We start from the raw sequence: 10,136 nt of genomic DNA, 5'->3' as shown, positions 1-10,136 counted from the left end.
TATCAGGGATCTCTTATTTTCATTATTTTAACTCAAAAAGAATAGTAAAGATTTCATATTTTTCAAAAACAACTCCTAATTAATACAACTGAGTTATTCTGAAATACAAATATGAGTTATATTGTATTTGAGTATTAATTAGGATTCCTAATCCGGATTATATTTTTAGAAATCCTCATGAAATTTTTGTGAAACAATTTGGGGAATTTTTTTATAAGTTTTCTTTTTAAAGTTTCAATAATATTTCTGCACACATAAAACATATGTGTTATGTTCGAATGATTCGATTGCCAACAATGATATCCATAGATTTTTTCGATACTAGCATCAGAAAATCAGTTGACACAGAAGAATTACGATTTAAATAACCGAATTTTTGTGACCCCAACCAAAATAACATTTCAACCACAGTTATCTCAACCAAATTATTTTCTCTGTGTGACAAAAACAGAAAAATATATATTTAAATCAGGAAAATTAACTTCTTCTAGTAGGTTAAACATTTATGGATATTCATATTTAGAGAAAATAATGAAAATAATAATGGATTAAATTTGTTTAAAAATAATATTTTTTAAGATTTAACCTAGGTTAAATAATTATTGAATTTTAGCGATTGTAAAATCTGGGAAATTGGAAACGCTTGTATTTTGATTTTATAAAAATTTTCCGATATAAAAAATTTGTTTGCAGAAAACCAGAAGCAAAATACATTTGTTTGCAGTAAAGCTTTACGTTTAACATAATAAAGTATACATAAATAATAACATACTGTTAAATTAATACACTGTTTCTCACATTGTTAGTTAAGCTTTCTAACAGAAAGCTTTAAAAAACCTCAATTCCACTTGTATGCCCTTGTTTCTTCTTCTCTTAATGTTAAATGCAACTGCATGTTTGGTTATTACAAAAAAATTACAATTCTGAACTGAAAATCCCCAAATAATCCTAATTTTAAATCCGAAGATTCTGCAGATTTTTTTGATTTCGTTAGCTGACACCTACTCATGCAGGCTTAATTTCTTTGTACTACAATAAAATTAATTCCGTGAACCATTCAAGTTTTCTTCAATTCAAATCCAATACAAAATTACCTAATAAAATTTATTGAATGATTAAATTTCCTTCAATTCTATTACACGAACGATTTTAATATTTTTCTATACTCATGGAAAAATCGATATGTAAATACCATTCATAGTAACTAACTCTGCGTACTCAGTTTTTCTTCATTGGGTCAGATGTTCTTTAAAACTTATTTGGTCAAATATTTGATCAATCTGAACGCATCATAAGTTCATTGATATGTATACGTACATATGTAAGTATGTACTTATGTATATATCCGCACATCTAAAGATACATAATAATACTTAATACAACAAAAAAACAAACAACAATTTGTTATACATAGAGTTGTACTATGTATTTCCGAACACTCAGCTTTAAAAGTTGTTTGTATCTGGATGAAAAAAACTAAACAAAAAAAAAAGAGGCTCGCCTTTGAATTTAAACCAAATCAAACCGGCTTCCAACTTAAAAATAAGTTTTACTAACAAAACTACTCATCGAAGCACAGTAGTGCCTGACCTTAATGATCATGATTACGATTACGCGTCATGATCACCACAACAATATAAATAAAATGGTAAAAATAATAAAAGAAGCAAGTCATTGGAATGTGCGTATGTTTTAAATGTGTTTTCTCCTGTTGCAGCAACAAACAACATTTAAATTTATAATACGACTAATATCAGGTTCACAATTTGGAAGGAGATGCCTGCTTTGTGGGCTACGATAGAAGAGCAGGGAAATGAAGAGATTTTTCATTTTTCCATACCAAATTGAAAACTAACCAAAAATATTGTTTGCTATTAAAAAATAACAAAATCTACTGAAACACTATATGCTGGATTAACAAATGGATACTATTTTATAGTTATGTGGATTTCCATTGTCCAACACGATCTCCTGATATAACTGTTTTATAGCTAATCCTTTGAGGCTTGAAGTAAGAACAGAGAATTTTTAAAATTACTTAGTGCATTAATGATATCTATAATTTAATGTATTGAGGAAAGTGATAATGTTTCCCAAAGTGATATGTACTCAGATCGATCTGCGAGATCTCGACCGATTCCACTTTATCGAATGCTGTCAATCGAATAATTCATTTCTATGCAGCGAATTTTTCAATTGTAAATTTAAGTTTATTTCTCTTCGAGTAGCCATGCTGTGATTTTTTGGATCAGGTTTGGCATCCCTATACATACAATACATACATATATACATAATTGCAACATTTAAAAATAGTCGATAGTTAGTCGATGTCCATCTCTATAACTAACTATCGTTAGCAATCTTGTAAGGTTGATTAGTATGCTGATGTTGTATCGTCATGGAATGGTATGGTATAGTGTGGCAGGCAATGGTATTGCTATTATCGTGCGTTCATGCAACCATACATAAAAGATGCCACAATGATGGTGGCGTGGCAATGGTATTTAAGATTTGTGTCTTGTTGCTCGGCTAAACAATTTATGCTATTTTCACTCTTTAGATTGCTTTACAACAGAAGGAATTACACATGCATTCATATAAGAGTAGTTATACTTTTAAAGAAGATAACTAACCAATTTAGAAATTAAAAATAGAACTAGAATTTACCAACTGATATTTTTATCTCTTTGAAATGCAACTTAAACTAAAAGATGCAACTAAATGCTTAATTTAAAATGAATTAACTCCGGTTTGGAAAATGTAATGAAAGTGAAATTAGTTTTTGTTTTTAAATTATTGAAATTTGATAATTTTCATACTTAAATGTTGAGAAAAAAATGTGGTATTTACAATAGATGGCGTATCTTTTGAACACGGTTTTAGTTTTTAATAACTTATGTATATGTCATTTTGAAGGGTACATATCAGTTATTTATTCTCACTTAGTTATAGAACATTATAGTGTAAACAACAACGTTTTTTTTGCTTCGAAATTGACGAATTTTGTGACAACAAAGCGTCAAATGCCTCAAATGGAAGTTTTTCTTTACATTGAAAAATGTGCCGCTGAAGCACACCGATTGCTCAGCAAATCTTATGGTGAATGTGTTCCATCGGCGAGAGATGGTTAGTGCGGTTCAGAAGTGGTGATCTTGACACGAAAGTCAAAGATCGCCCAGGCTAGCCAAACATGTTTGAAGACCAAGAATTTGAAGAATTACTCCATGAAAATTGTTGTAAAACTCAACAAGAAAATCATTGGGAGCTACTAAATCAGCAATTTCAAAACGTTTGATAGCAGCAGGATTCATCCAAAAGCAGGGAAATTGAAGCAAGAGATCGTATATGAATTCCGCCCAACACCAAAGCCAAATATCCATGGAGCTAAGGTAATTCTCTGTATTTGGTGGGAGCAAATCTGGCCAGACCATCACAGGAATCGTTTGAAGAAAACGCCCAGAATATGCGGTCTGACATGAAACCATAATACACCATCATGACAACGCTCGTCCACGTTATGCAATACCTTCTAAAAACTATTTACAATGAAGTGGTTGGAAAGTTTTGCCTCACATGCTTTATAGTCCAGACTTTAACCCCTCCGAATACTATTTGTTTCGATCGATGTAGAACGCTCTCTCTGGGATACTTCACTTTGTGTTTATTCGTTCTTGACCTCAAAATATGAGCAGTTCTTTTGCCTCACACGCTTTATAGTCCAGATCGTACCCGCCCGACTACTATTTGTTTCGATCGATGCAGATATGCTTCTCTGGGATATGCTTCACTTCAGAACAGAGTATCTAAAATTGGCTTGATTCGCTCTTGGCCACAGAAGGTGAGCTGTTCTTTTGGATCGGAATCCATGTGTTGCCAGAAAGATGGGAAAAGGTCATAACTAACAAAGGCCAATACTTTGAATAAATTTATATTGTACAAATGTTTCAAAATAAAAGCAAAACATTTAAAAAAATCCCTAATTTTTAAGCCATACACCCAATAAAAGAGTTTTTTCTATTATAATAACAACATTTTGACATTTGATTTTGCTAAAATATTCACCTTTAGATTTTTAGACGACGGATAACAATTTAGATCTTGGTAGCATTGGAAATCCAAAATAAGGGCCACCCTAATGTATACAGGCCCCCAAATTTATAAATGTTTTAAAATAATTATTCTAAGGTAGACATACAAATTCAAAATCTTGCCAAAACTTATTTTAAATTTGATGATTATGGTGGGTTGATCTTAACCCCTTCATCTGTTTAACACCCACTTATTTTGTTTTTGCCATTTCAATATTTCAACATCAATAAATTAATTTCTAATTTTATCTTCTGGAGGTCAACACTTTACACGAGCCCCCCAGTAGAGAAACATAAATGCCCAATTCACAATTGATGTCGTAGTGTTGTAGCATTGTATGTCATAAATATTTTTCAAACTAATTTTTCGAAACAAAAACAAAACATTAATAAAAAAAAATACGACATACAACGATACAACGCTACGACACCAATTGTGAATTGGGCAAAAATGTTTAGTCATTTACAAACACATCGCCATCTTGCCTGGAAACATATTTTCTGTATTTCAATTTGTTTTTTTATTTTCCTTTTTGAAATGGTGTAGATCTACGCTCTATCTCTATATTGTCTACATATTAATAATTCGGTACAAAGATTAGTTTATTAGTTTTTTTTGTTTGTAATAATTTTAAATTCTAATAAAATAAATGAACTAATAAAAATATTATTGTAACGCTTCTCCTAATTTACGCAAATGCATTTACATGACGAATATGTTGTTATTTTTAAACATGCTATATTTTTACCAATGATTCTATATACTCGTACTATTAATATTAAGTATTGTTTTCCTAAACAAACAAAACTATGACATGATTTATTTATGTTTAAGCATAACAATTATACAAATATTTTATATAATCATATTTCGCTATTAATAATAATTTCTCGAATTGCTGATTTCTCGAATTGATCTTCTGTATAACTAGCCGTACTACGTTTTGAACTTTCCCAGGCTTTTTATATTTTTAGAAAATGAAAAGTAATTTTACAAGTTCCAGTAAAATTTATTAATTTCATATTAACACTATAAATATTGTTTAATCTTATAAGAAAATAAAAAAAATTCTACGAATTTTTAAGTATTTGAAGAATATTATATTTTAAAGAATTTAAACATATTTGTAGGATTTTCCCTAGGCTACTATTTCAGTGATAAAAAACTGCATGGAATTATTTGAACCTACATTTCAGATATGTGTAGTTATTCGGGTTTGTTAGGTGTAACATTATTAGTGTACTATGTAATTATAAATGTGCCAAATATAAACATTAAAGGACATTGGGGGACTTTAAAAATATCTGTCATGAGTCTAAGCCCCAGTAACACGAAGTCTGGTTATGTTATACTGACAGTTTTCATATAAAAATAATTTTAACCGACTGTATAACTATTAGTTAAGGCATAACTAAACTTCAACAAAATAGTTACGAATTTTTTAAATTAAAAAAAAAATACGAATAAAAATAGTTTTATTACCTGGGGGTGAGTTGAGCAACATAAAATATTGTGTACATGGATCACGCATTCGTTTCCTGAATTTGTATTGCAAACAGTTAAAAACGCAATATTTTTTGAATGATCCATTAATTGATTTCTAGGTTTTTCTAATTGGAAAATTAAAGTACGCAAAAATAGTGTACTTGACAGCTTTGTTTTAAATATCGTAGAATAAATCATAATCATCTTCAATATATTATTACATGCTTATCAACGTTTTATTTAATAAATATATTTTTTTCGTATTTTGTTTTTTTATATTCTTTATTATCGTTTTGACGCAACCAATCAATCACAATTTCCCATATTGGTTGAGAGATTTTTCAAAAAAAAAAGCTTCAAGCGATTTCAATATTTATTACTAAAACGATTTGAACTTTGAAATATAAAACGGGGAAAAATTAAATAATATTTATATTATTTATTAATTATTTACATAAACAACTGAATGATGATGAAACAATATATGAAAAACTATTTTGAAAATGAATGTGTTGATTTTTTGAAAAATGGATTTTGATTTCTTACACGGAAGCTAGGTCTAAATATGGACCGATTTATTAGTATTAAGTAGGAACTAACAAGCATTCATCAAATGCATAAATGTCAAACTACACATATACAAAATGTTCGTCCAAACCAAGGCAAATTTATACAAGGTGGTGTCAGTTCTACAAAAACAACGATTGGTCTTAACAAATGTCAAAAAACCGAAATGAAAAATTAAACAAATAAGTATTTAAACTTAATATAGTGTAGATAATTGAAAAGTGAGGGCTTTACTTATTTATGTAAACAATAAATATTTTGTTAATAAGCTTAGAATATGTAGATATTTATATATAAAAATAAGCTTTGACAGTTGTTAGAACCAAAAAGCAAAAAAAAAATTATCAGCAGTTTGACTGACTCCATCTTGTATAAATTCGCCTTGGTCCAAACGTATTTATGTTAAACTCCATATCAAGGCGAATTTATACAAGGTGGAGTCAGTCAAACAGCTGATAATTTTTTTTTTCGCTTTTTGGTTTTAACAGTTGTCAAAGCTTGTTTTTATATTTAAATATCTACATATTCTAATCGTATTAACAAACTATTTATTTTTTACATAAATAAGTAAAGCTCTCACTATACAATTATCTACACTACATTAAGTTTTAATACATATTTGTTTATTTTTTCATTTTTGTTTTTTGACATTTGTTAAGACCAATAGTTGTATTTGTAGAACCGATAGCACCTTGTATAAATTCGCCTTGCTCCATATATAAAATAAAAAAATAAGTGAATTCGCCTGTATTTATTTCAATTCGCCACTGCTGTCACCTTTAATTATTAAGGTTAATTACGCCTTGGTATAAATTTAATTAATAAATCAGCCATGAATGGCCGATTTGGTTGAAAATGTTGGTATCGATCGATAACCTGTTATTCTTCAGATAAATTAATATAAAACAAGTAAGAGGACTATATTCGGCTGTGCCGAATCTTATATACCCTTCACCAAATTATACTTCAAAATAAATTTTAAATATTTTTAGGTAAACAAAATTTATTATTTTTTCCAAAGTTATTTTTTATTTTTTGTAAAAAAAAATTTTCGAACAGTTTTTATAAATTTTTTAAACTTAAAATTTTTTTTTTTAAATTTAAATTTTTTTTTGGTATTTTCAATTTTTTATTTTATTTTTTAATATTTACAGAAAAAAAATCGGGTTAAAAAATATTAAAAAATAGATTTTGACCCATTGTAGGTCATTGTATATTATTGTCTTATATACGTCATTGCAAAGGTCTTTAAAATATCTATCATTAGATGTCTATGTTGTCTATATTAATGACTTAGTAATCCAGATATAGGTAAAAAAATAGGTCAAAAATCGAGGTTGTCCTGGTTTTTACATTATATCTCAGCCATTTGTGGACCGATTTTCTCGATTTTAAATAGCAACCGAGCCGGAAGAATTCCGGAGATATTGATGTATGTAAGTTATTTGGTGGCTTCGGAAAGTTGATTTCAACAGACAGACAGATGGACATGGCTTAATCGACTCCGCTATTTATAAGGATCCAGAATATATATACTTTATAGGGTCAGAAATGAAAAATGTAGAAATTACAAACTTATATATACCCTTCTCACGAAGGTTATAAAAATAGGTCATCAATCGGGGTTGTCCTGCTTTTTTCATTATATCTCAGTCATTTGTAGGCCGATTTTATCGATTTTAAATATCTACCGAACCGGGTCTATAGCAGATATATTGGGGGCTACATAAAGTTTATTTCAATATACAGTCGGACATGGCTAGACTCCGCTATCTATAACGATCCAGAATATATATACTTTGTGGGGTCGCAAATGAGTGGTTCACCACTCATGGCGAAGGGTATAAAAACTCAATCAGTCCGTTTTCGTACTTTAGATTCTTCATAATTAAAAACAACACAAGTTTAGTACTTTGTGCTGTACTGATTGGACTATTCTGAATACACATACATGGATTTAACTGCTTCTGTCAGTCGCAGTTGAAGCGAAAGTATTGTATGTGTTTGGGCCTTTAATCGGAAATGTTCATAATTATTAAAATGCTAATAATGATGTACATGATGACGATATTGTCAATCACGATATTAATAGTGATTATGATGTTGCTGCTGTTTTTTGCTGCCATTGTTGGGTATATCTCACGAAGTTAGCAACACACAATAAACCTGCTAAATTTAGCAGTGTTGTTAATATGGATAAAAGTGTAAAAAGTAATTATAGAAAAGCGATATACATATATAACTAAATATTATGTATGTATATTGAAAATCCTCTATTAATCTCAACCTCATTCATAGTCTATCATGGACTTACTGGAACCTGTTATACAGTTATGTATAGACTTAAATTATAAGCGTACCTTTAAAAAGAAAATCTAAATTAATTAATTTTCTTTGCATAAACATTAATATTTCATGTGAAAACTTGACACATTTAATTTTTTTTTGTTTACTAAGTCATTTGTTTTTATTTTGGCTGCTCATGTATTTAATTTTATATAGTATTCCAAATAATTCTATTAAAAGCGCGACAAATCCACAATGTTATCAAAGGTTAAAATAATAAAAACATAAATATTAAAATAAAAATACACTTGTTTAATTTTGTATTTTTTTTCTAAATTTTGATAAGATTTTAATTTCGTGGGAGCCGTACTTAGGAAAAGTTTACACCTCTATATATTATAGTTAAAATATATATATAGGTATGTATTATTATAACTACCAAACATTATTCATACATTCATTTATCGGGCATAGTCATGATTCGGTTGCTATTTAAAATTGAAAACCCACAAAAGTCTGAGATAAAAGTATCGTACAAAAACGCCAAAAATGTTCTTAAAAAAGCTCAATTGAACCAACCTGTAACACTAATTCCACCAACAGCCCAAACAATCTGTGGCTAGCGTGTAAACAGCGTTGCCGACGCATAGTTCAGTCGCGTTTAATTGAACATACATACATGCATATATATATACATATGTATGTATGTAAATTCCAGATTGTTATAGGAGTCAGTATTAATTTATTTTATTACACATCGAGCGAGTGTAAAACACACAGAATAAATATGTATGTTTTCTCAGGGTTGCCGATTTTTGTGTAATTATTTACAAATGAGACAATATCAAATAACTTACATTTTGATACATTTTGGACAATGAAAACGTTGAGTATTTATAGAAACATCAAATTCACCATTGCATGCCTTTTGTAATTTCCACAATATTAATTTCCAACTCTAGGTTAGGTTATAAGTTATATCGTCTTTAATAATGGTTTCCGTGAGAACCAAACGGTACTTCTAACAAAATTGACTAGATCCGTCAGATTCACATCTTTTAAACAGTCCGGATTATGATCTGCCAGTACAAATGTATCTTAGTTTGCTCTCTTGTTGAACAGACAGTCATGTAAAACTGTAACTTCTGTAATAGTTGAAAATCCATCCGTTCTGTCATATGTCCAACGAGTTTAATCGAGTTAGGATTAGTATTTGGCGTTCAACAAAGTGCTTCAGAGCGTTTTGGATACTCTTTTTTGTGCCTTGATTGACGTATATTCCATATATCCAGATTTAATTTTTGGATTCTTCACGAGGCTTCATCGATGACGTAAATTTACTTAAAATGGTGTAGGTATCTGGTAATCTGTGAGATATAGGAAGACAATCTAGTCTATGCACCCTGTACAGAATGGAGAGCTATGTTTTAGTGCCCACCGCTCTCCACCACACAAGAGCACCGTAGGTCAGATAATGTCTTATGACCTGTACAACCAGTTTACAATATGAGAAGCCGCAGAACAAAAGGTACTTTTTTGAAATTTTAAAAATTTTGGGAAATTGATTTTTTTCTAGAAGATTTCAACCCAAATTTTATAAAAATACCAAAAAATCAATTTGTAAAAAAATTCGATAAAGTATACATCTGTTCCGATCTTACAAAGCATATCAAAATCAAAATTAGCTTGGTTCAAATACGTTTTACAAA

The 10,136-nt window shown here is 29.4% G+C and overlaps 1 protein-coding gene across 1 annotated transcript in view; it reads left to right on the top strand.

Annotated features, from left to right (window-relative positions):
- The window catches only part of Tnpo-SR (transportin 3), a 234,227-nt gene that overhangs the window by 42,643 nt on the left and 181,448 nt on the right, over positions 1–10,136 (top strand). The gene's annotated exons all lie outside the window — the stretch shown is intronic.

The sequence above is a fragment of the Calliphora vicina genome, chromosome 2 (genome assembly GCF_958450345.1).
Source record: "Calliphora vicina chromosome 2, idCalVici1.1, whole genome shotgun sequence".
Classification (NCBI taxonomy): domain Eukaryota; kingdom Metazoa; phylum Arthropoda; class Insecta; order Diptera; family Calliphoridae; genus Calliphora; species Calliphora vicina.
This window is presented reverse-complemented; position numbering and strand designations above follow the sequence as displayed.